This window comes from Sminthopsis crassicaudata, chromosome 5 (assembly GCF_048593235.1).
Source record: "Sminthopsis crassicaudata isolate SCR6 chromosome 5, ASM4859323v1, whole genome shotgun sequence".
Lineage (NCBI taxonomy): Eukaryota > Metazoa > Chordata > Mammalia > Dasyuromorphia > Dasyuridae > Sminthopsis > Sminthopsis crassicaudata.
This window is the reverse complement of record NC_133621.1, coordinates 239,327,085-239,355,014: the sequence shown is the minus strand read 5'-3', so window position 1 is coordinate 239,355,014 and position 27,930 is coordinate 239,327,085. Positions and strand designations below refer to the sequence as shown.

At 38.9% G+C, this 27,930-nt stretch overlaps 1 protein-coding gene and 1 long non-coding RNA gene across 2 annotated transcripts in view; one reads left to right on the top strand and one right to left on the bottom strand.

Annotated features, from left to right (window-relative positions):
- Nucleotides 1-27,930, bottom strand: part of DENND5B (DENN domain containing 5B) — a 242,205-nt gene that overhangs the window by 187,837 nt on the left and 26,438 nt on the right.
- On the top strand, nt 4-12,684 carry LOC141544441 (uncharacterized). Its single transcript, XR_012482604.1, has 2 exons — nt 4-466; nt 10,073-12,684. It is a non-coding gene; the product is annotated as an uncharacterized LOC141544441 (long non-coding RNA).

Below are 27,930 nucleotides of genomic sequence, written 5' to 3'. Positions count from 1 at the left end.
CCAATGAAATTAAAAGCCAATGGAAACAGAGTGGGTTAAGGAAGTACTGTGGTTTTTTGGTTTTTGATGATAAAAGCTTGCTGACAGTACTTATTAAGCAGCCTCCTGCACTGAGTTTTGACTCAGTGCTGGGACCACCTGCTTCTCATGAGATTCTAAATAAAGGAACTTTTTGTCTGTACTTAGAGACACCTCTGAGTAATCAATTTGAGTAAGGGTCTTGCTATCCCTTACAGTTGGGGGCTCATCTGGGATCAGTGGTCTTCAGGGAGACGGTGGTGGTCTCAGGTCAAAAGCAGGTGTCCACAGACTGATTGATCAGATGGCTTTTGACTTTGAGAGTGCTGCCTCCTTCCCACAGGGCAAGCAATCCGACGCAGAGGAACTCGGCATAAACAGAACTGGAGGAGATCAAAACAATCCTGAAGGCCGGCACAGTCTGGAAACCCTAAATGTGTAGCTCAAGGTAAGCACTTGGGAATCTGGAGGTCTATGGGCTGGGTCAAGAGGACCCAAGGGATTAGCCCTCTTGAAATTATTGGGACTGCTCTGACCCCAAGAAAAAGGCTCTCTGAGAATGCTCTCAGGTGACTGCTAGTGTAAGGTGACCTTCATCAAGCCTGGTCTGGGGCCAGATTGTACTATGGGAAAAGCGCAGTCCAAAGAAAAGAGTCAGGATGGAGGACAGGGAATATCAGCCAACAATACTCTGAGGAATCAGCTTCAAAATTGGGATAAAATCCTAAAATATAGAGGGCATAAGAGACCTAGAAGGCCTGTACAAACTCAGCAGAAAAGAGGAGGGCTGAGGATGCTGGACATATGGGAAACAAGGGCGTTTTTCCAGAGAGTGCCCCAGGAGAAGTGAAAAAGAACAGGTGGCTTCACTGATGGATCTAGAGGAACTCAGGGCCTCATTGAAAAGTCCCACCCAGAACCCTTGATCAATTTAAGGAGCAGTTAGAACCACAGTCACACAGTACTAAAAGGGACAAAATTGTCTACTAAGACTTTAATAGTGTCTGGGGTCAAAGCAGAAAATTTCCTGGTCCCCATGTCTAAAGTAATGCCCATAGAGTATGATGGGACAGAGGTATTAGGACAGCTTCTGGTGATACCTGAAGGTGGAGTAAATCTGTTAGGAAGAGATTTGATTCTAAAATATGTATCAGCCTTGTCAGTAGAGGATCTGTGTTGGTGCCTGTAAGAACTTATATCATTAAAGAAATTGATAAGAGCGAAATTAATCCACAGGTATGGGTTAGCCCTGGGAATACAGGGCATCTCTCTATCACCCCAATCTGGATAGTAATCAAGGACCCACTATATATTGTTTGCGTTCAACAATACCCCTCCCCATAGAAGTGAGAAAAGGCCTACAATCAGTCATTAGGAGATTATTAGACACAAAGTTGATTGAGCCCTGCATTTCACCACCATATAACACCCCCATTCTGTCAGTGAAGAAAAAAAGACAGGACATATAGGAAGGTGCAGGATTTGAGGGAGATTAATAAAATATTCCTCCCTTCACATCCAGTGGTTTCAGACCCTTACACCATCATGGGAAAAATACCCACGGGCAGCTCAGACTTGAAGGATGCATTTTGGAACTGTCTTTGGCTGAGGAAAGTAGAGATATTTTTACATTCAAGTGGGAAGACCCAGAGACAGGGAGGTAGAAACAATATCATTGGAATGTGCTTCCTCAGGGCTACACAGAATTACCCAATCTATGTAGACAAGTCTTGGAAAAGATATTAGAGGAATTTGAGTGTCCTGACAGGGAAGCAAAAATATTACAGTATGTAGATGACTTACTCCTTGTAGAGAGAAAGAGGAATTCCTTAGCACAAACTACTATCAGGTTGCTTAATTTCCTAGGGCAGAAAGGGCTGAAAGTAACTAAAGAGAAGCTGTAGTTTGTAGAAAGGAAAGTAAAATATTTGGGACATTTAATAAGTGAAGGACAAAAGAAAATGGATCTGACCCAGATTGAGGGGATTCTCCAAATATAAAGGCCAAGAATAAAAAGAGAGCTCAGGAAATTTTTATGGCTGGTGGGATACTGTAGAAATTGGATTAATGAATATGCACTGTTAGCTAAACCTCTTGCTAGAAGGAAAACCCAATCAGATTGAGTGGGAACTTGAGGCACAAGAAAATTTTGAGGAATTAAGAAAAGCTCTAATGTCCTCCTCAGTGCTTATGTTACCATCCCTGGAAAAGCCATTTCACCTATTAATACTGAAAAGGGAGTAACACTGGAGTGCTGGCACAAATATAAAGGAGGGCAGAGACATCCAGTGGCTTTTCTATCTAAACTCCTGGACCCTGTGGCAAGGGGATGGCCCTTGTGTATACAAGTGGTGGCTGCAACAGCCACCCTTGGTGGAGGAAAGTAGGAAATTGACTTTTGGAGGAAGTCTTATTGTGAGCACCCTCACCAAGTTTGGTCTACTTTGAATCAAAGGGTGGTTGACAGAGTCTAGAATATTAAAATATGAAGCAATTCTATTAAAAAGAGATGATTTGATATTATCACAGGATTCAAATCTGAATCCTGCCAATCTTTTGTCTGACTCTTCTGGGGAACATGTTCCGTTAGAGCACGATTGTATCAATATAGGAGATTTATAGACAAAAGTTAGGGAGGATTTACAGGAAGATGACAGGAATTCAGTGATTTATAGATGGTTCTTCATGGGTGGTAGAAGGGAAAAGATAGAATGGGTATGCAATCGATGGGAATGGATTGTCAGTTGTCTAGACAGGAGCCCTACCCAGCAATTGGTCAGCTCAGACCTGTGAATTATTTGCTCTTAACCAGTCCCTAAAGACATTAGGAGAAAAGAGTGGAACCATATATACTGATTCTAAATATGCCTGGAGATAGTGCATATATTTGGAAATTTTGGGGAAGAACGAGGCATGGTCAACAGTAAAGGTCAGGGATTGGCACATGAGGCCTTGATAGCTGATGTATTGACTAATCTTATGCTACCCAAATTTATTGTTGTTGTCCATGTGAAAGGGCATCAACTCGGGAATTCCTTTGAGGCCAAAGGACATTGCCTTGCAGATGAAGCAAAGCAAACAGGGGAGGGAGACTCTACTAATCCTGAGGAAATGGTGTTAATACTGGCTCTACTCCAACATATACCTCCACCATCCTATACCCATATGAGAAGTAGAAGCTTCAGGCTCTCGGAGGCTAGGAGGACACAAAAGGCTACTGGTTCTTGCCCAATGCAGAGAGGTACTGACCAAGGCAGATATGAGACATGTACTCCAATATTTACAATAGGGTAGTCATTGGGATGTCAGAACAGGTGTGATGCAATTCTTACAAAGTTCATAACCTCCAGATTGTGTAAGGGTCCGGAGAGGAAGTTCATACAATATAATAAGGAAGTACAAAGGCCTTGAAGCCTGAGACCCCTGGATTGGGTTTTCTGTGATTAGCACGGACCTCCTCATGAGTGGAAGCTCTGGTCGCACAGAGATTGCGTCATCAACTGGACATCACCTTCTCTTATTGGCTGTGCTTGTGACCTCATAGACCAGATATAAGCTGTGGGGACCAGGAAGTAGGTGGAGTTTACTAGAAATCTCAACAGGGAGTTCACTAGGAATAAGCAGGATGTCACCTAGGGCAGGATATGAACACGCGGAATAAAGATTTTAAGATTGCATGCAGCTGATCTCAGGTGCTCTACAGAAAGTCAGAACCACCGCTGGATGAGGCAGTGGCCAGAGATCTCTGAAGATCTCTGATTGAAGATTGGTAAAGAGCCAGTGGCCAGAGATTTTTCTGAAGGACTGGGAATTAGGAGTGAATGGTAACGGTAGTTTCTGGGTGAAACTACAAGTGGCGACTCAATATAGGCACACTGCAAATTATCGGACCCCGTAATTGGGAAGGTTCATCAGCCCTGATCTGGAAGGGAAGGCAGTATAGCATTATGGATCTAGGTATACGTGTACCTATGACTAAGCCTGAGAGTACAGTTGTACACGCAGCTCAGGTAAATAAGTTAAAGAGCCAGATGGATAATTCTCTAACAGAGAAAGCCTCTGAAGAGGGGCTTGCTCCCAAACTCCAAGGTGTTTACTCCCATGCCTATTAAATACAGCTCAGCAAGGAAAACACCAAGGGATAATAGAGATGATTAAATGTATAGAACAAAAAATACAAGAGTTACAGGCTGAATTAGAGAAAAGACAAAAATTTAAGTTACAGCAGCAACAGAAAGAATAAGAGTTCAGCCTACTGGCTGAGACACAGAAGGAAAAAGAAGCGAAGATACAGCAGTTAATAATGAAAGAACCAAGTGAATACAATGGGTTTAAAAATCCCACAAATTTTAAAACTAGGGAAGATTTAAACTTGAATAGCCAAATGAGGAAATATAAGGAAAAAAGCAAGCAAGAGTTGGTAGCTGCAACCCTAGATAGCATAGCACCAGGGAATTAGCCAGGGAAATTGTTTTTAGCATTTTTCTGATTTACTTTGCCTGCAGCTGCTCTAGGGGATCTACAGGATGTAGTCATTTAACAGAGAAAAGAGTTAACTATCTATCTTGCTAATGGGAAGGGGTTTGGTCCTTTACACATTTTGGTTAAAATTCTGCCTACCATTGAACATGCATCTTTAGGGAATTTTTCCATTTCCTAACCCTCCTCTCTCAACTGTCTTCCTGGGCAGGAAAAGGAGGAGGAGGAGGAATGGGATGGGCTATGATATCATCAGCACTGCCCACTAAGCAGTTTCAACCCCCTAAATCAACATTACAAAAGTCCGGGTTAGGCTTCATTGCTCCAAGTAAGGAGCACTTATGATGCCTTGATGGCAGCAATTGTTATTATACTCAGCCAGTCTTTGAAAATGCAGCACTCCAATCTCATCAGTTAGTCTTTAAGCAAGCCTGTGGGGGAAGGGGTTTGCAGTTAGAGTAAAGTTGTATGCCACTGGGACTACAGAGATAATCTCCTGGAGATCTTGAAAACTTGTCTTTGTTCAGCTTACAATTCTTTTGCCTCCACACACAATTAACTTGATCATTTTACCCCCTTAGGGTGCTTACAAGACAGGGTCTATCCATATGCTGATTAAGGAAACTGAGGAATGTGTAGATATTGTTCCTATCATTAATGTAGATAAAGAGTGTGTGATCTGACCTAGGAGGTGTAACATCAGGCTTATTGTTTGACACTCCTGAAATGCAATTTGGTGATATTTATTCCAACTCTGACTCGGTAAATTCAGGAACATTATGGACTGCTGCTGTTACAACCAAATGTCCTTTGCTCATTATCTGTGTGAATGGCATATCATTGAAAAGGTTGATAGACACAGATGCAGACTATTAGAGGTGTCAGTTGGCCTAGTCATTGGCTAAAGATTACAGCAAACACCTATATATCTGGCATAAAAGGATCAATAGTAGCTGGAATTAGTGCTACTCCTTTGAGATGGAAATTTTAAGATAAGACAGGAGTTTTTATTTCTTTTATAGTTGAAAGTGAATGAGATGAGGTAAGATCTTTCAAGACAGTTGTGAAAATTGAGTAAGGCTTCATCTCCTTCAGTGTTTGAGTAGGCCTGAAGGACTCTGAAGATCCAGTCAAGGGCATAATTGCATTCCCCTCCCATGATATCATCTCCTCCCTATTTCAGCCAAATATGGGCAACTATGTACTTATTGGTCAAATTCAATTTCGTGGGTAGATCTCGCAGTTAGAATGTAAGACTCTCAGCCAATGAGGATGAGGGTCAGTGGTGGGAGGAGGTGTTTTACATTAGGGATTAAAGGTGCTGTCCTGCCCACAGGAGGCACTTCCTCTCTTCGATTGTCTGCTCGAAGAATGGGATGCCCTTCTCTTGAGAATGTAAAATAAACTTTGCTTTTCTCTAGAGCTCTCTCCAGCTTTTTTTTTATTAAATGGTGACCCCTCACCATTTCTGTACCACACAGTTGGGGGCTCGTCCGGGATCCTTTACTCGGTGAGTAAGTAAACTCCTGGGTGCTAGCGGGGAGGCGCCCTGCCCTGATTTAGGCAGCCTGCCAGTGTCCAGGGGCTTCTCCTTGCTCCCCAATGTAAAATGGGCCCGAAGTGGACAAACTCAGAGAAAATCAAAGTGAGAAACTCCATGGTGAAAATCCCAACCGGTTAGTGGAGGACAGATCAGTCAAGTAATTTGCTGTGCAGCAACCCAGAGGTAAACCTCCTGTGAGTCCCTTGAGTCTAGTTATAGGTTCTGGAGGGGTGCTCTGGAAGAGAGGCTAGGCCTTTCTGGGTGACTGGAGTTAACCGGTGACAGCATGTTTGGGCGTTTTGGAGTTTATTAAACTCCTTCCAAATTCAATAGCTGTGGCCTGGTCCCAGACAGCCCTCGAGGAGAGAAATGAGAAAAATATAAGAAAATATCAGTAGATAGTCCCTTGGGAGATAAATTAAGTAACTGGAATAAACTACCAAAATATGAGGAAAAAAAAAAAAAAAAAAGCAAGAAAAAGATGATAAGGTATTGTTGTTTTGTTGTAGACTGGGTGTGCCAGAAGGATTAAATGGTGTACCTGAAGGGAAGCAAGAGGATTTAATTCCATTAGCCCTTCTAGGGGCCTTTGGGTGGGGAAGAGAAATATGTCTATTTTGAAGCAGGGGCCATTTTAGCTGACCAGAAATATCCCTTAGTAGATTCCATTTGGGATCAATATCCCTGTACATCGGGGAAGTATGTGGGATTTGATTGAGTGAAGATGGTGGCTTCCTTCCTTTCCCTCCCCTGTGTCTTGACTGCAGCAGGGCCACGTGGGCCAGGGGAAAGAAACTGCTACTTAGTGAAATTCATTGTTTTAAATATGATGGCAAAGTAGTTTTATATTATTGGGAATTTAAAGCTGTGTTTGGGATTTTAAGTTAAAATATAGGTTACTAAAACAAAATGCCGGTAGCTTACTTAGGGGAGGTTGTGGTTGTATCTCCCTACTTAGATGTTATGTTGCTTTCTAGAGGTATTGGGTAATTTGTAACTGAGCTATGCCTTAAGTGTTTGTCAGCTCTGTTGGGCATGTATTAAGTTTTATGAAGTTTGGTTCAGTTATTTGCGAACCTTGAAGTGTAAAGTTTAAAAATATATACATATATATTTACTTAAAGACATGGGACAAGAAAGATTGATTTGCAAAAGCAATTAATAGTTTAAATGGAGCTATGATATATTGGGTTGGGAAGCATGGTGGTGTGGGGGAAGGGTGATCACTTGAAGAGGGACCTGGTCAGGTATTTTAGATATTATTTCTACTGTTTAAAGGAACAGCCTACATTTATATGGTGTTAATAACTGAATGTTTTATTTTTATTTTTCAAGTCTATAGCTGTTCTAAGGAGTTTGTTGGAACTGTAAGTTTTCTGAAAGCAATTCATTTCTACTAAGATCTCATCTGACTAAAGCAAATTATTTAATGTTTATTTACATGCCTGATAGTCTCCTTGTTTAAAGATTATTTTAACCTGATCTGATAATTTGATAGGGTTATTTGCAAAAATTTTAATCTTTTTCAGAATGAAGAGAGTATTAATGTTAAATCTGAAAGATCTGAAAGTTTCTTTTCTGTGGAAACGGGATGGACAATTTGCGATTTAGAATTTTTCTTTGTATTGAGTATTTTGAAGGCAAAATAATCTGTAATGTTAAACCTAGAACCATCTACTTATATGTGAAAGATAAGCTGTATAATCTGAACTTTCTAGGATGAATCTTTTACTGTGATTCTTGAGAACTAGATTTACCTGATTATTGCTGTAGGAGGGAGATAAAATCTTTTGGGACTGTAGCTAATATTTATGCCCCTGATTTTTTCCTCTTATGTCTATAATCAGAGCAAGTGGTCAGTGAGATATACAGTACTGGGACCACTCCCACTTTGTTTTTCTTTTTGAGACAAAGCTGGTAATCTCTGGAACCCCAATCCTAGACTCCTGACTATAGATCTATATTGTCTTCAGATGCGTCTTTCATGTTTAGCATGATCATGGGGAGGGGCTACATGGAAAGAATTTTTGACAATTCCCCATTAAATATGCAGAAAAAATGAAATGAAGGGGTATTCAAGTTAGAACAATATTAAATCAGAGGGCTGGGAAATGGCTCACAGATTGCAGAATGTTGAAATACTATTAGAGGCAATACTATTAGAAAAGGATCTATAATCACCCAAAATCATAATCTTAATCCTGCTTCCTTTTTGTCCCCTGGAGAACAGAACTATTGCTGTATAAAACATTATGTTATGTATAATCTGATAATTTCTGTAAACAGAGGGGGAAGGAAACTGAGATTTCAACTGGTCAGGAAATTGGGAAAAACTGATGTCTTATTTCAGTTCAGGCCGAATTGGAAACTATGCTAACAATTCTGGGGTTATTGGGGAGAAACTGGTCCTTGACACAAGTCCTTGCATTTTCTAATTTTAGTCTGGTTTATTATTGTCCTGACTCAGTTTCCCTAATTATCCTGACTCAGTCCTGCCTCAGTTTCCCTGCCTCTTAGTTCTGCAAACTCCCCCCACCCCCTGCCTCTTTATCAGAATACTTGATAAGATCTTATTTGCATTGGGTATTTTTAAAAACAAACTGATTCGTATGAATAATGTTCACTTATGAAAGATCTACTTGGATATGAACTTATTGGGACAAATTCCTTATTATCAACAGAAGGTTATGATAAATATTTGTTTAGAATTTATGTATGGTTCTTCTAGGATGGTAAATGGGAAAAAGAAAAATGGGTTTGCTAGAACTTCCACTGTTACCAAGGGCAGTTACCTGCCCATTGGTCGGCTCAAACTTGTGAATTGTCTGCTTTAAATCAAGGGTTGAAATAATTGTGGGACCAGGATAGGAATATATATATACACTGATTTGAGATATGCCTGGGGTATGGTGCATGGATTTAGAAGGATTTGGGAGAAAAGAGGTACTGGAAAACATTCTGGAATGTAGCAGTAATACATGTACTGGAAAACATTCTGGAATGTAGCAGTAATACATGTAAAGAGACATCAGATGGGAAATTCTTTTGAGGTAAAGGGAAATAGATTAGTAGACGAGGAGGCCAAGGGAGCTGGAGACCAGGATATTTCTCATATTATGGCCTTGATACCTGTACTTCCCCCTAGTCTACCCTCTCCCAGTTTTACCTAGAAGGAAAAGAGAAGGCCTCAACTCTCGGAGCAGTTGAGAACTCCGAAGGACGATGGCTCTTACCTGATGGGGCAGGTCCTTCAGCAACTGCACCAGAGCAGTCATTGGGATGTCCAAAACCTGTATGATGCTGTATTGGTAAGGTATGTTTCCCCCAGCCCATATACTATGGCCCAACACCTGGTGGACAGCTGTCTCGTTTGTCAAAGGACTGACAAGGCTGCTCAACACCAGATCCCAAAAAGGAGATGACCTCCAGGAATCAGACCATTCCAAAGCATCCAGGTGGACTTTACTGGGCTGTCACCAGGGTCTCCTCAAATACTTGCTGGTCATGGTGGACCATCTGACCTCATGGGTGGAGGCATTCCCCTCAGGCCGAGCAACTGCCTCGACAGTAAGTAAGGTCTTATTAGAACAAATTATTCCTAGATATGGAATGGTGGAAAGGATAGACTCGGATCAGGGAACACATTTTTTGCTCAGGTATTGCAGAATCTGATTGGGGCCTTAGAAATCACTTGGGATCTCCATAGCCCTTGGCATCCTCCCTCTTCTGGGAAAGCAGAAAGGATGAACCAAGAAATAAAACGGCAGCTGACTAAGTTATCTTTAGAGACCCAACTACCTGGGACTAAAGGCCTTCCTCTCGCTCTGGTTAGAATCTGAACCAAGCCACGCAGAGATATTGGGCTTTCACCTTATGAATTATTGTATGGTCATCCTTTCCAGGCTTATGAGGGAGACTGGGACCCTATTTTAGAGACAAAGGATTTATTTGTTAAGAGATATGTTAAATCATTGCTAAAATATTTGCAAGAATTTCAACAAAAAGGGCTAATAGCTCAGACTCCTCCTCTAGGTTTCCCTGTTCATAGAATTCAGCTTGGAGATTGGGTGTTGATCTGTTCCTGGAAGGACAGAAGCTGACTCTGTGCTAGGATGGACCCTACCAGGTGGCACTGACCTCAGACACTGCGATTCGCACCCAGGAACGAGGCTGGACACACCACACCAGCACCAAAGGACCTGTGGCGCCACCTTTATTGGAGTGGACAGTTGAAGACAGGGGAGACCTCCAATTACATAAGAGGAGGGGACCTCCACTGAATGGGAACACTGATTCTAAATCCAGTGCATTGTAACTCTATGACTTTTCTTTTCTTACTTTGGGCCTGTTTGGAAGCTGATATATTTGGGAATTTCACCTTAACTTCACAGTTATAATAGTTGAACCTCATGGGGCTTTCCCTGAGCTTTGGGTTTACCTATTTCCTCATGATAGCCATAGAAACCAGACCTTTACTTTCCAGAGATGAGAACTAGTTCCTCCTGCTCATACAGAATATAGAGAGAACTTTTAATTTATCAAATTGTTGGATATGCGCTGTATGCTTCAATGTTGTATGAAGATGTATTCTGATGGAAGTGGATATCTTCAACATAAAGAAGATCCAACTCACTTCCAGTTGATCAATGATGGACAGAAACAACTACACCCAGCGAAGGAACACTGGGAAGTGAATGTAAATTGTTAGCACTACTGTCTATCTACCCAGGTTACTTATACCTTTGGAAGCTAATACTTATAATATGCAACAAGAAAATTGGATTTACACACATATATTGTATCTAGGTTATATTGTAACATATGTAAAATGTATGGGATTGCCTGTCATCTAGGGGAGAGAGTAGAGGGAGGAAGGGGATAATTTGGAAAAATGAATACAAGGGATAATGTTTTAAAAAAATTACTCATGCATATATACTGTCAAAAAAATTATAAATAAAATTAAAAAAAAAAATTGTTGGATCTGTGTTGGATCCCAATAATCAAACCAATGGCCATGGTTACCTGTCCCCTTAAGCCCAGCCTGGGTCCTTAGTAACCGATCCCAAAGGGAACATATACATTGGGTACAGTTATCAATGGGGTTGGTACAATGTCACCCCAGGGACACCCGGAAACATGGGACTCTGTTTCCCACATTTTGGAGTACCTCTAATCTAACAGGCCGGTGGCCAGTTGCCAATTGTAGTTGGAGAAAGGAGCAAGGTTTATGTCAGTATGTCATCTTTGTGGGGGGAAGCCCCCTAGGGATGAGAGACCAACAATATTACCCTTTTACAAGGAATAGTTCAGACATATTTTCAAGGGAACAACCTGCTCTAAAGGGTCATTATTGGATCTGTGGTTTAACTGCCTATACTCACCTACCTCTTAATTGGACAGGGAATTGTCATATTGGACTAATAAGGCCAAAATCTGTCTTTCTTCCTGAACAGGCAAACCAATATTTAGGGATTCAGTTGTACGATGATTTGGGAAGAGGGAAACGGAGTTTAGATACCTCCATTACTCAGACTGGAGATGCAAATGGTTGGGGTGATGCCTGGCCTCCAGAAAAAAATAGTCAAAGAGTATGGGCCAGCGACCTGGGCTCAAGATGGAAGTTGGGGATATAGAACCCCAATATATATGTTGAACAGGATAATTAGGCTTCAAGCAGTTATAGAGATTATCACCAGTCATAGGGCTAAGGCACTAGATCTTTTGGCTAATGAAGCTACTCGAACCAGAAAGGCTATTTTAGAACACAGACTTGTGCTGGATTATTTGTTGGCTGAGGAAGGGGGAGTTTGTGCTAAACTAAATTTATCCACCTGTTGTATAAAGATTGATGACATGGAAATCTAGTAAGAGAAATCCCTAAGAACATTAGGAAACTTGCTCATGTTCCCGTACAGGTCTGGACCTCACTGTTCTTGGTGATCCTAGTTTGGGAAAGCTGGTGGAAGCAGTTCCTTTGGTTTGGCCTTATAGCTCTTAGTGGTGTTATATTACTCCCTATCTGCATCCCTTGTTTGATCAGATTAATAACCAGAATTGTCTGAAACTCATTATCTGGAATGATTAAGCTGGAAGACAAAGCTGAAGGGTCTGATTGATGGTATTAAAAGGACAAGGGTGGGAGCCAGTAAAACAGTGGCAACAGGAACCAGAAGGGGATGAGGAATTTGATAGGGAATATGAAGTTATGTTACAAAAATTTGAAGAGATCTCAATGTATAAATAAAAGGAGGAACTGGATGAGATGAGGTGAGATCTTTCAAGACAGTTGTGAAAATTGAGTAAGGCTTCATCTACTTCAGAGTTTGAGTAGGCCTGAAGGACTCTGAAGATCCAGTCAAGGGCATAATTGCATTCCCCTCCCATGATATCTCCTCCCTATTTCATCCAAATATGGGCAACTATGTACTTATTGGTCAAATTCAATTTTGTGGGTAGATCTCACGTTTAGAATGTAAGACTCTCAGCCAATGAGGATGAGGGTCAGTGGTGGGAGGGGTGTTTTGCATTAGGGATTAAAGGTGCTGTCCTGCCCACAGAAGGCGCTTCCTCTCTTGGATTGTCTGCTCTAAGGGTGGGACGCCCTTCTCAAGAGAATGTACAATAAACTTTGCTTTTCTCTAGAGCTCTCTCTGGCTTTTTTTTTTTTTATTAAATGGTGACCCCTCACCATTTCCGTACCATACAAAAGGATCCCTATCAATCTATGGGGAAGGAACATCTTACAAAGTGAAAAACTTCAGGCTTTATTAGATATAAGACAGGGGGAACTTTGCTATAAAAAATAAATTTGGAGAATGGAGAATATTGATTGATTTGAGAAAAGTAAATAGACAGATGGAGACAATGGGAGCTCTTCAGCTTGGGCTTCCATCTCCTCAATTGTCTAGAAAATGGTCTTTTTGGATTAAGGATTATTTCTATTCTATCCCTCTGAAAGGATTTGCCTTTTCTTAAAGTATTAATTTAGTTGAGCCTTATAAAAGATTTGAATGGACAGTTTTGCCACAGGGAATGAAGAATAGCCCTATGTGTTTTACTCCTGTAAGAAAAGCATCTCCAAAAATTTTATTGTTACCACCATTATATGACATTTTAAGGGAAGACAGTGCTTTAGACTCACCACACCAGCTTACAAAAGATGCTGAAGAGGTTCCAAGAGAGATTGAATTGGCTTTATCCAATATGGTTGAGTCACTCAAAAAGTATTGGAAATATCAGTTTTTGCTACAAAACTGATGAAGGACTTACTTCATCAAGGAGACAGTATGACGGAGTGGGTGAACCTCCCATCACAACCAGATCAAAGTCTTATTCCTTACCCAGTGCTGGTGGCTAGAATTTCATTAAAGGCCATTTAAAGAACAGTACAATTGTCTGAGATAAGACCTGACAAAATATACACCTTTTGTACCAATACACAAATTGATATGTGTTGTGAAACCATCCCAGATAGGAAAAATTTATTGGTCACAGCTCCAAACCTTGCATTATAATATTTGATTCGGCTCATTCAGTAGGTGGGTACAAAGAACTGCCACAGCCCAAATAAAATTTGTAGTTTCTAATATACATATCAGCTCTTTAAAGAACTTTGAGAGCAAGTGAGAAGGCATTCAGTTAAGTATTATATTTTTCCATTTTCATAGTGGACTTTCAAATCCTATCTTTTTTCATCAGGCTGCTAGAGCTTTAGATTTGCAATTTGGGATAACAAAAGAGGAAGCTAGGAGCATAGTAAAAGGCTCTACAGCTTGCCTTCCTTTACACTCTCCTACGCTCCCTCCAGGAAAAAACCCTTGTGGTTTGAGATCTAATTTGTGTGGCAAATGGATATCACCTATGTTAAGAGGCAGAGCATCTATGTAACCATGGATACTCAATTCCTTATGGCTTCACTCCAACCTAGAGAAGCAATTAGGCATGTGATCAGGCATCTTTATCATTGTTTTTCCATTGTGGGAGTCCTACATGCTCTTAAGACAGATAATGGGCCAGCTTATATATCTTCTGCCTTTAAGTCCTTTTGCATTGAATTTGTCATTGCCCATTCCATTGGCATCCCATATAATCCTACCGGCCAAGCCATTATTGGACAGACTATTCATACCTCCAAGATGCTCCCATCTATGCAAGAGAAGGGAATTTTGGGATTTGCACGAAATGTGGCAATACATACATGTAATTGCCTGCAATTTTCATATTCTTTGAATCTTACCCCAGCAATGTGCTTGTGGCACATGCAGAAAGTGTGGCAAACTAACAGACTGGCCAACAAGGACAAGAGCCCTCTTTCCACAGTGATATGCAAGGGGTTAGATGGCATGAAGGGCTCAAGTTGGGTCAAGGTTTGGGGTCCTGGATATGCTCTTGTCATTCCAGATGCAGACCCAATAGCAGAGGAGTGGATCCAAACCAGAAATATCCATGACCTGGAGAATCAAAAAGAAAAGGACCATACGACAAAGACATCGCCAATGACAATGGCCCAGAAGGATCTGCCAGATGTCAGCAACCCTTCAGATGCTGATGACAGTCATGTCCCTCTTGACTATGACACCAAAGATGGTGGACATAGCTCCAATGTAGAGCTGATTTGGACTGTCCTGGTTGACGTGCAACACTTAGAGACTGACAGAACTGGACAATGGGCTTGTGAGTTTCTCCCATGGCTACCTGCTATTCATATGATGGCCTGAGGAGATGCTTTGCCCTATTTTCCACTTATAGATAGATAATGCCTCTAAATTAGTGGGTGAAAAACCAACACGCCTACCTGCCAGAATTAGTGAGGCAGTACTATAGGACATGACTTTTCTTGTATATACCTTTCCTCTGTGCCTTTCTGTACCAAAAAGTGAATACAATTGAAACCACAGATTTGTGATATCCTGCCTCCTTGAACAATACTGAGTGGGTTGAACACTACATTATCCTTGTTTGGTTTTGACCCCTGTTGGGCTTAGTTCTTACTGTTTTATTTTTATTTGCTTTTGTTCTGCTATATACACTCTGTAATCTCATTGATCAAGTGAGCTATTGTTGATGTTAAAGCTAGCTTTCTGGAGAGGAAATTCGAACAGTGCAATAAATACAAAGGCCTTGAAGCCTGAGATCTCCCGGTGGTTTTCTGTGACCAGCATGGACTGTCTGGTGAACAGAAGCTCTGGTTGCATTAAGATCCGCATCTTCTCTAATTGGCTGTGTGTGATCTCATAGACCCTATATAAGCTGTGGGGATCAGAAAGTAGGTGAAGTTTACTAGGAGTCTTACCAGGGAGTTCACTAGGACTGATTAGGAGGTCAGCTAGGGCAGGATGTGAACACGGGAATAAAGATCTTAAGCTTGTATGCAGCTGTCCTCAGGTGCTCTGAAGAATGTTAGAACCATCGCTCAATGAGGTAGTGGCCAGAGATCTCTGAAGATTTCTGACTGAGGTAAGATTGGTAAAGAACCACTGTGTGAGACAGTGGCCAGAGATTTTTTTGAAGGCCTGGGATTTAGGAGTGAGTGGTAATGGTAGTTTCTGGGTGAAACTACACCGGATTATATATACTGGCTCAGCAAACAGTGGATGCTTGCCTTGTCTGTCAAAGGACAAAAACAGCAGCCTTATGACTAGCCCCGTTGGGTGGACGACCTCCTGGTATCAGGCCTTTTCAAAGCATACAGGTGAACTTCACCCAATTGCCCCTGGTGGGGCACGTTAAATATCTGCCTGGTCATAGTGGACCATCTGACATCCTGGGTAGAGGCCTATCCCTTTCAACAAGCCACAGTTTCAGCTATGATCAAAATCCTCCTTGAACATATTATTGCAAGGTATGGGTAGTGGAGCATATTGATTCAGACCAGGGTACCCATTTTCAGGCTAAGATCCTGCAATCCCTGGCCAACTTAGAAATACTTTGGCATTTCCATACTCCATGGTACCCCTCCTTCTTCAGGGAAAGTGGAAAGGATAAATCAGGAAATCAAGAGGCAGCTAACCAAATTGGCTTTGGAGACTCAGCTACCTTGGACAAAGTGCCTTCCCCTTGCCCTCTTGAGAATAAGAACTAAGCCTCATAGGGACATAGGGCTCTCACCTTATGAATTTTTCGGTCATTCATACTTGGGATGCTTGTCAAAGAACAAGTAGATCCAATTTTTGAAACCAAAGATTTATTCTTAAGAAAATATATTTTAGTGCTGGTGACTCATTTGAAGGAATTACAATTAAAAGGTCTTATTGCTCAGACCCCTCCTCTAGGTTTGCAGTAAACTAATATAAACCAGGAGACTGGATCCTGATTAAGTCCTGAAACGACAAGTTAATCCCGAGATCCTCCTGACATCTGATACTGCAGTCTGGACCAAAGAAAGAGGATGGATTCATCATAGATTCTGGTGATCACATGAATTTGAAATTAATGACAAAAATTGGACTTCTTGTGTTTAGATGACTTCTAGGAATTTTTTTATTTCGGGAGCATTGTTAGGGATTTTTCTTGTTGAAAAGTGTTGGACTGTTTTGTTAGTTGTTACATTGGACTAGTCTGGCCTAAATTCCTTTTCCTACAAGGACAGGAAGGATAATTAAGGGTCTCATTGTTTGATAATTTGAAAAGAGAAAAGAGAAGTATAGACACCTCTCACTTCTGCTGGAGATGCCAATGTATGGGGGGGACACTTAGGCCCTGAGAGGATAATCCAAGAGTATGAGCCCACTACCTGGGCTCAGGATGGGAGTTGGGGCTACAGAACCCCAGTGTATATTTTAAATAGGTTAATTTGACTTCAAGCCGTAGTGGAAATTATAACCAATCAAACAACCAGGATTCTAGATCTCTTGGCTGATCAGGCCACCTAAACCAGGGCAGCTGTTCTACAACACAGATTGGTTTTAGATTATCTGTTAGTAGAAGAAGGAGGTGTTTGTGGGAAAACTTTATCTAATTGTTGTATGAAGATTAATGGCAATGGACAAATAGTGAAAGAAATGAGGATGAAACTGAGGCTCAAAGGAAAAGATGGTTCAATGCTTCTTTCTCCTCCTAAGTACCAAAGGCTGGGTTCATTTAGGGAATAAATTCGCTACTCAATGCTGTGTTAAAACAAAATCTTTATTGATAGTAAAGGGATAGACAGGCAATTGGCCTCTAGGAAGAAAGGCCCAACTGCCTGAAAGGGGACACCACAGCAAAGTTGGCGGGCACAAGGCAAGGAAACCAAGTGCCAGGAATACAATTTTGGAGATTCATTTTATACACAATCAGGGTCATAAAACAAAGTTTGTATTTAAAAGGACTTTTCTGCTTCCTTCAGATATAGAGATGTTATCAAAGAGGTTCCGGAGAGATTTGTAAATAAGACAAGAATTTCTCTTAAGGATGTAAAATTCTGTCAATCATTTGTGTCTCAGGTTATCTCCTTTAACCTCTTCTAAGACAGGACTTTCCTGTTAGTCATTTGCATCTTGGGCTATCTCTTTTAACCTCATCAGAAATAACTCAAAGTATCATGAAACTGGCTCATGTGCCAGTACAAACTTGGACATCCCCATTGGATACCTTTAGATGGTCATGGTATAGGGGCAGCTGGTGGAAATAGCTCTTATGGTTTGTACTCATCACCCTTAGCTGAGTGACACTGCTTCCAATGCATGATTAAGCTAATCATCATTGTTTAGAGTTCATTATCTAAGTTAATACAAAAAAAGGGTGGCATTAAGCTGATGTTGCTCCAGTATCTGGATGGGGGAAGGGTAGATAGAAAGTGTGAAGAATTACTAAAGGAACTTGAACAATCTTGGGAGTCTTCCATTACCAGATAAAAGAGGAGGGATTGAGTGAGACATATTGAAAGTCTCCCAGAGACAGTTTATTAAAATAATTGAAGTCTGAGAGTTCTAGTTTCCATTTCTCAGAAACAAAAATTACCAACCCATTTACAATAGTTCTTATGTGACAACCACATTGTTTTGTAAAGTCCTTGCAAAAATAGCTTGCAGGAAAACCACAAGCTTCCTTATTCCTGAATAAGACCTTTCAGGAAGTCCATGAGCTTCCTTATTCCCTGCAGGCAAGGACCCAGTCAATGAAATTAAAAGCCTCTGGGAAGAGGGTAGGTTACTATGGTTTTTGATGATAAAAAAGCTTGCTGACAGTACTTGTTAAGCAGCCTCCTAGATTGAGTTTTTCCACGATGCTGGGACCACCTGCTTCTCATGAGATTATAAATAAACGAACTTTCTGTCTGTATCTGGAGATACTTCTGAGTAATCAATTTGAGTGAGGGTCTTGTTGTCCCACACATGACCAATAAAAAGACCTTAACACAATAATGCAAGAAATAATCCAAGAAAATTGCCCTGGAGTGATGGAACAGGAAGGGAAAGTAGAAATAGGAAAAAATCAAAACAAAACAACAAAAACAAAAAATCAGATCACGAGGGAAATGGCATAGGAATATTTTTATTTTGAAATTCCTTCCTTCCTTCTTTCTGCTGAGGCAATTGGGGTTAAGTAAATTGCTCAAGGTCACATAGCTAGTAAGTGTTAAGTGTCTGAGGCCATATTTGAATTCAGGTCCTCCTGACTTCAGGGCTGGTGCTCTCTCCACTGCACCAACTAGTTGCTTCTTATGTTGCTCTTCTATGCTCTGATTTTTGCTTATTAAGAAGAAAACTTACATTGCTGAAATACTATAAGGCATTCAAAAGACTCTTAGGACCATTAGATTAGCCTTTATTTTTAATTGTCATTTGTCAATAGAGCTGTTACTGGAAATGATGTCACATGTCATGAGACTGAATATTGCCAAGTTTCATAACCCTCAGATCAAAAATTTTTTTTGCAAAAAACAAGAAAAAAAATTCAAATACATTAGAGCTACAATTAGAATTGTACAGGACTTATTAGCAGCCACAATAAAAGACCGCAGATCCTGAAATCATGTCTACTGGCAATCAAAAGAACTAGGCATCTGGTCAAAAATATATCCAGCAAAGTCATTTATAAATTGAATGAAAAAAAATACAGACATTTAATGTACTTGCAGATTGTCATTTATTTAAGACTGACAACAACAGGACAGCTCAAAAGAAAGATTGGATCAGAATTAAGATAAAAATAGTTACACAAAAATGTTACACAAATGAAGTGCAGAGGAAGAATACACATAGAGGCATTAGAGGTGATAGGAGGGCTAGTAATTCTGAAAACCTACTCACATTGGAAATGGGTTAAATAGACAATACTACATATATAAATGAAGGGTAAAAAAAAAAAATATATATATATATATATATATATATATATATATATATCCAAAATCTATAAAGAAATTACAGGGGAGAATGGGTGGACCAGAATAAAATCACTGATCCCTTTATCCTTGGCAGTTTAAAGCCACTTTTAGAGTAAGGTAGGTAAAGAACAATTAAAGTAATAATGTAGTGCTTAGCATCACTAGTTACTGTTAAGCATTTTACAATCATTATATTATTTTGATCTCATTGCCCTGGAAAGTAGATATTGTTATTATTTTTCTTTATGCAAATCAGAAAACTGGGCAAACCTGCCTAAGATTGCACAGTTTTTCTGCAACTGAAACAGAGAAGGGTAGGCTCACCAAGGGCAGACACTGGCTGGCTCCAACCATCTCATTGTGTCATACTAGGGTGCTGCCAGGGGCACCTGGACTCTCCAACACAGCAGCTAGACAAGACCTGGCAAAGGCTGGCCCTACTTAAGAGACAATGAATAAGCTTTTGGGGGGAGGGGGTGTTCAGAAGGCACTGCCTAGGAGCTAAGGTGGCTGGTGCCAGGACCTTTTCATTGGTGGTAGCTCTTGGTGGCAGGGAAAATTGAATAGTAGGAGACCTGATTCTCCCATCCTCAACAGCTGTAGGTGCTCTTGGGCTAGGGGCACTTGTTAGCTACTGGAGCAGGGTAGGCAGAATGTACTGCACCTGGGTGACGCACCAAAGCTCCTCAGAGAGGTGGGTGTTCAGGATGCCAAAAGTATGTGACCACTGGAACCACTAACAGTGAAGGGCCCATTGTGAATACTGACCTTTCTCAACCAGGGTGGGACAGAACATAATTCAAGTTTCAAGTTTCACTACACTTCTTTAGCACTCTCTTTTTTTTAATCTACTGAGTATGAAGGGTTAACAGAGAGACATGAGCTATAATGTTAACTATAATGTTTCATGGCACCAGGAGGAGTGGATGGGGAAGGAGAGGATTTTAAAACTTTTTTTTTTTTTTTTTTTTTTTTTTGCCTATTTGCCTAATATTTGCCTTTTTTTTCTTTCTTTCATCTCTCCATTCAAATTACTACTAACAAGGCCAGTGTTGATACAATAGAAAAAGAATGTCTTAAAAGGTTTTTCTCTTTTCTTATAACCCAATCTCCTGCTGAAAGCCTAGAGTTTACTGGAACACTGTTTCAGCTAATAAAGTTCATCAATCTTTCACATTGGCTTCAGCTCTAAGTTTTTCTGGCTGTGGCTGCATTTTAAATCATTCAAGGTAACAATCTAGCTCACAACATAAAACAAAAAAAACACAAGACATTTTGCATCTTACAAAGACAAAATGATAACCAAGCATGAAAATCTGTTTTTACTTGACTGACCTGCAGCACAAAAATTCTGAGATATGCAGAAAACAAAACAAAACACAGGCACACAGAGACCAGAGCAAAGCAGAGGAGCCAAATTACAGAGGCAGGTCTTGTACCTCAAATTCTTTGTCCTTTATGAATTCGAATATTAAGGCATTTGGAGAATATAATTTTATGCTGATATTGGGTTTTTGTCTATGGTTTGTATTATTCAAAATTACAGAGGCAGGACTTTCACTAACTGAACATTTTCTTAATTGGGAAGGAGAAGGGATGTATGAAGTCAGAACCTCATCTAGGACATCAGAGCAAAAACAACTAATCGAGGAGGTACAAGACAATGGGGTACAAGATGATGAAATATGCAGGGGAAAAAAAATCAGAGTCACAAAAGCATAAAATTTATAAACACACTGAAAACTTAAGCCTTCATAGAATCCTTACTGAGTCAAAGGAGGGGGTCCTAGAGTTTTCCTCTTAAAGAAAGGCAAGCTCCTCACAGGTAAGCCCAAAGGATTTAAGCAGGAGAGGGTGATGGACTCACCAGAGAGGGGAAGTCAGACTTTGGAGAAATTTCCAGAGGCACTCCCCCCATACCAGAAATTTCACATGACCATGCCAAATTTCACTTCTGACATCAATTAATGTCAACTGGATTAAAACAGGCCTTTAACCTGTGGATGAACAAAGCTGCACAAAGCAGGCTAAAGATAGGAGAGTGAAGACAATTAGAAGTTTAATTAATTTCAGAGTGAAGAAAATGATGCTAGCAAGTGGAAACCCCTTGAGGGAGAGGGTTTTATCTTGCAGGGGGGGGGGGGGAAGGCAGAGTTTCTTTACATGAAAATCGTTAAGTGGGCTACAACACTACGTAATAAAACCTTTTGCTTATAAGAAATACATTTTTAAATTCTGCATCCAATACTGAAGGGACAGAAAAAAATGCTATGAATCAAGTGAATCCAAAAAAGCAAAGATGGTAGTAATGCTACTTCTCTATTACCTTTATTCCAATTGCACTATATGTCACATGGTCTATAGCATAGCAAAAAAACAACAAAAAGACAAAAAATAAGCCAACTTAGAATACAAAAAAAATTAATAAAAGGAATAAACAACAAACATTATTCAAGGAACAATAGACAAAAAACAGTAACAACAATAAGCTTATGTTTTCCAAATACCCTAACATCTGAATTCATAAAGTACAAAATATGAGCTACAAGAAGACATACACAGTAATACAATAGTGACAGGAAACTTCAACATCCCTCTTTCAGTTTCAGAAAAAATTGACAGAAAAAATGAACAAAAAGAAAAAATGGGGTTTCTAAACAAACTGGAAAAAACTAGAGTTAAAAAGAATCATGACATCTTCTAAATGGAAAGAATACACATATTTATTGGTACTACATGGGAACTTTAATGATAACCAACCAAGTATTAGGATACAGATATGCTGAAAAAACAAATGTAAGAAAGCAGGAATACTTAACACACCCTTTTCTAGACTGTAAAACAATGAAAACAGTGGTCAGTTCACAGACCATTAACTAAAGACAGACCCTAATGGAGATTTAACAATGAAATACAAAATAAGATTGAGTCAAAGAAAAAAATTCAAGGCCGCAAAGTGGCTCAGTGGATAAAATGTTGGGCCTGTAGTTATGAAGGCTTTTCTTTCTGAGTTCATATCAGGCCTCAAGACTCTTACTAGCTGTGTGAAGTTGGGCAAGTCACTTCTCCCTATTTGCCTCAGTTTTCTCATCTATAATAAGCTAGAGAAGATATGGTAAACCACTCTAATATCATTGCCAAGAAAACCCCAAATGGGATCAAAATGAGTCGGACAACTCAAATGATTGAACAATAAAAAAGAAAACAGAAAAAATAATTACATAAAAGAAAATGATAAAGATAAAGTATGCTAAAATTTGTCGGATGCAGCTAAAACAGTATTTACGGAAAAAAAATTATATCCCCACAAACATATATTTACAAAGTAGAGGAAAAGAAGATTGTAGTAATATGGGTGCCATCTGCCAGTAGCTACTAGAGGTCTAACTCAGACCTGTAGAATGGATCTCTTCATGTGAGATGATGATGATACAAGGAGACTGAGAAGCAGTTGCATTCTCTGACCTCTCTCCTCTTCCCTCTCACTTCCAATTTATTTCATTCCCAATCCACAAGGAACATCTGAGTCAAAGGCTTTGCAACTCCTTTAAGTGTTATGATTCACAGCAGTGGAGGCTCTTGGAAAAATAACCTGCCCCTTCACTTAGGCATGGTCCTTAACAGAGGATAAATGAACTAAGTATGCATTTAAAAACCAGAAGGCCAAAAAATAAGCAGGATTTAGCAGCTTCTATATTAAAGAATTGGAGGGCTTGGAACACAGTATTCCAAAAGGCAAAGGAACTTTTATTACAATAAAGAATCAACTATCCTGCAAAACTGAGTATAATCTTTTAGGAAAAGAGATGGACCCTCAATGAAATAGGAGAACTTCAATAATTTTTGATAAAAAGACCAATACTAAACAGAAAATTCAATCTTCAAATACAAGACTCAAGAGAAGGATAAAAAGATAAACAGGAAAGAAAAAAAATGTTATTTGAAGATTAAACTGTTTACATCCCTATATGGGAAGATGACACTTGTAACTCTTGAAAACTGTAATTTTTATTAAGGCAATTATTAGAACTATATATATAGGCAGGATATGGGTATAAGTTGGTCTTTGATCTGATGATATTTTTTAAAAAAGACATTAAGGAGTGGGAAAAAAAAGTATACTGGGAGAAGAGACAGGGAAGTAATATGGGATAAATTACATTACATGAAGAAGAACAAAAGACTTATTAGAGTAGACAGAAAGAAGGGGGAAGATGAGTACTGTCTTAAGCTTAATCTCATCAGATTTGGCCCAAAAAGGGAACAACATAGGCATTCAGTTAGGTATAGAAATTTATCTTACTGTTTAGGAAGCAGGAAAAAGGGGGAAGAAAAAGGAGGAGCTGGATAGAAAGGAGGGCAGAAGCAATGGGGAAATGGGTAAAAGAAGGGAAAGGGATGCTAAAAGGGAGATTGAGGGAGGGGGTGATCAAAAGCAAAATACTGATGAGGAGGGACAGATTGAGAAGAAAGAAAAATATAAACGGGGTAGGGAGGTACAGGAAGAAACAGCCAAACCATACTAGTGGAGGGTCTCAACCTCCACCTCTCAGAATTGAGTAAGTCTTACCATAAAATAAACAAGGATAAAAGTTAACGTGAATAAAATCTTAGAAAGCATAAGATATTTCTGGAGAAAACTGAATGAGGATAAAAAGGAATAGACATTGCACCTACATAAAAAAGCCTCATAATCAAATGCAGAAAGGCAGAAATAATAAATGCAACCTTTTCAGATCATGATGCAATAAAAATAATATGCAATAAAAAGCTATGGACAGATAGACTAAAACTAATTGGAAATTAAACAATCTAAACCTAAATAACAAATCATAGAACAGAAATCAATTATTTAATCCAAGAAAATGACAGTAATGAGACAACATACCAAAACTATTGAATTAATAAATAAACTCAGTTTTATGAAAAAAATCAGTAACACTTCCAGTTAATCAATGATGGATAACTACACCCAGAGAAGGAACACTGGGAAGTGAATGTAAATTGTTAATACTATTGTCTATCTACCCAGGTTTCTTATACCTTCGGAATCTAATACTTAACGTGCAACAAGAAAATTGGATTTACACACATATATTGTATCTAGGTTATACTGTAACATATGTAAAATGTATGGGATTGCCTGTCATCAAGGGGAGGGAGTAGAGGGAGGGGGGGGATAATTTGGAAAAATGAATACAAGAGATAATATTATAAAAAAAATATTACTCATGCTTATATACTGTGAAAAAATTATAAATAAAAAAATAATAATAAAAATAAAAATAAAGAAATTATAAAAAAAATCAGTAAGATAGATAAAGCTCTGGTTAATTTCATCAAAAAAATCACTTTGGCAGCTGAACAGAGAAGAAATGGCAAGAGACACAAGGCAGGGAGACCTATTAGAAGTCCATTTCAGATAAAATTAAATGCTTAAAAAAGAACCAAAAAACCCCAAAGTATTGTTTTATCTGTGAGAGTCAATGAGAACCTATATTAGGGAGTATAGTAGTAGTAGTAGTAGTAGCTAGTAGAGGGAAGGGAAATATATGAGAGATTTCTAGGAGAAACATTTTACAAGACATTGTTATAAGACAATATGTGAAGTGAGTTCCATTAAGAAATAAAAGCTGACACTGCTGTGACTGGGAAGATGGTGGTACATAACAGCAGTAATAGGAACACTGGGAAAAGAGGCTTTTGGGGGAGGGGGGGAGGGAGATAAATTTTGTTTTGGAAATGTTGAGTTTGAGATGTCTTGGGAACATCCAATTTAAGATTCCCAAAAATCAACTGGAAATGTGAAAGGAGAACTCGGAAGAAATTAGGCAGCATAGATAACCCTAAGTAGAGAAGATAAAGCTAATGAGATAGTCAAACAAGATAATAGAGGGCAAGAAGAAGGCATTGTGCTAGGAGAGGCTTACATTTCTGCAACAATTATAAGCTTCAGTTTCTACTTCAAATTCTATTATTCACTCTATGATCTAAGACCAATCATTATATTTCAGATCCTTTATATCCCTTAATTGTCCTCCTTTCTAGTAAAGTACTCAGTAAAAGACACTAAAATAACAACCGATGGATTTACCACTACAAAAGTTTTGAAAAATTAAGTGAAGATGGAGAACTAACTCAATTACCAGTTGTTTTACAAGAAATAAAATGGCCTTGAATTTGTCTTTTTCAAATCCTAAATGTTTTTTCAGGTAGAGAATTTCATATTTTAATTTATCAACTAATTAATTAATTGAGGCTGCAGGTGATAACCTCTGAATGAAATTCAGAAGATTCATTTCCCAACAGTTTTGGTTAAACATTGGTTCTAAAATATATTAACAGAATTCATAGATATCTAATCTGAAAATTTTCTTAATGCTGCATACCTCTTTGAACAAAGGAGAACTAGTGCAGTTTTAAGTTTATTTTTACAAAACAATAATTGCCATGTGATTGGCTGCTATCCTTGCTAGTTTAGGAGAAATTCATCACCATAAGGCTGGTCACTAAAAGATCTATTATTACCTTCAATTACAGGAACACATAAAAACCTAAAGTATAGAAGAAATTGTTATTAAGTTTTGATACTCACACTAAGAAGGTCATAAATCTTTCAAACATTTGGAGAGCAGAACCTTTATTTATGCTAGATAGAATACAAGATCTCTATAGAACAAAGTCTAGGAAAATTTGAATTCTCTAGCAAACAAATAAAATCCTTATTTTCCTTTCCTTTTTAATTTTTATTAAATCTGAAGGTATATGGCCCTCTGAAGTACCAAATCACACTGTTCTGCCAATAGTCTACCTTTTAAAATCTTATCTTAGGGACATAAATTTTTCAAATATTTTCACCATCCAGTTTCTTTTCTTTGCCCCTTCAAATCTGACATTTGGTTTGAAAAGAAGAAAAAAGACATTTTTTTTTAATTGTTTTAACTCAACCTTAAAATTCCTTTTAGAAATTAAGTTAAATACATAAACTTTAAAACTGATAAAGGTATGGAAAAAAAGAAACAAAAAGAAAAAGAATCTGGACTCTCAGGACTATTACCTTCTGTTCTCTTCCAGAGGTAGATGGGAAACCTCACTACACAAGGTAACACACATACAGTTTTTTTAAAAAATCACATTTCAAATCAGCAAATTTGGAGAGGAGAGGTCAGGGAACCCCTGTTCTAGGGTAGTAATTACTAGGCTAGTAATGCAAGTTTGTATACTTTTGAGAGGAAATTAAATTTCATTCTTTCAGAACGTTATTTAAATAGTTAAATAAGTTTTACTTCCTAAACCAATAAATAATATAATAAAATAAATTTTTTTTATAAGTTCTAAAACACTCTATGCTATAGAGGCACTGAGGCCACTCAACATTTCCCACACTTCTCATTAATCTGGGATATTTTTTTCCTATTCCAATCCAAGAAGCATTATTAAGCACTGCAGATACAAACAACAACCCTAAAACAAAAACAAAGCCCTGGCTTTTAAAAAGCTTATGGTTTAGTGGAGAATACAATACGTACACAGAAAAGTATATGCATGGTAATATAAAGAGGAGAAAAAATACTTATTATTGTCCTTCATGTTCAAAAAAGACCAAAGTGTTTATGTTGATATCAAAGTACAGTACATATGACTGTGGTTTATCAGACCAACTTGAGCTCAGAAGGTACTACCACAGCTCGAGCATAAATAATCCACACGAACATTTGCAGTGGAGATGTCTCTAAATTGGGGCATCTCACATTTCTTTTTGAGTTACTGCAATTCTGTTTTGTTCATAGAGCACAGCATCTTCTTTGATGTGGCACACGATGCTGGGGAGTCCAGTGCTACTGTCTCTCATGTCTCATAACAGATTCTTAAGATCTTTAGAGAGACCTTGAGAGTGTCCTTATATTGTTTCTTTTGGCCTCCATATGAGTGCTTGCCTTGTGTGAGTTTTCTATAAAATGGTCTTTTAAGCACCATTTTGGCATTCAAAAAATGCGTTCAGTCCATTGGAGTTGTGCTGTCTGAAGTAGAGTTTGAATGACGGAAGTTCACCTTGCTAGTTGATCTTCAGAATCTTTCTCAGGCAATCAGATAGAAGTGATTCTATTTCCTAACATGGCGCTGGTACACTGGCCAGGTTTCACAGGCAATACAACAATGAGGTCAGCCTAATAGCTCTGTAGATCTTCAGTTTGATACACAGCCTAGAATCTCTTCTTTGTCACATTTTTCCTTTGGAGCATATCAAACACTGAGCTAACTTTGGCAATATGTGTGTCAAACCTCCATGGTAAGTGGACCTATACATAGCATTCAAAATTTTTCCCTTTGATGTAAATGATAATTCCATGTATGAATAATGTGACCCTGGTTGATGGATAGCCTCTATTTTCTTGGGATTAACTGTGAGGCCAAACTATTAATAGCAACATACTCCATTGCATCTCAGAGGCTGCACTAAATATATCATCTTGGTTTATAGCCTTTTCAAGTTAAATAATTTACTACCAATACAGTAGTCTGCTTTGAAGGCATCTGATGACATCACTGAAAAAAATCATGCTAAAAAGTACAAGAG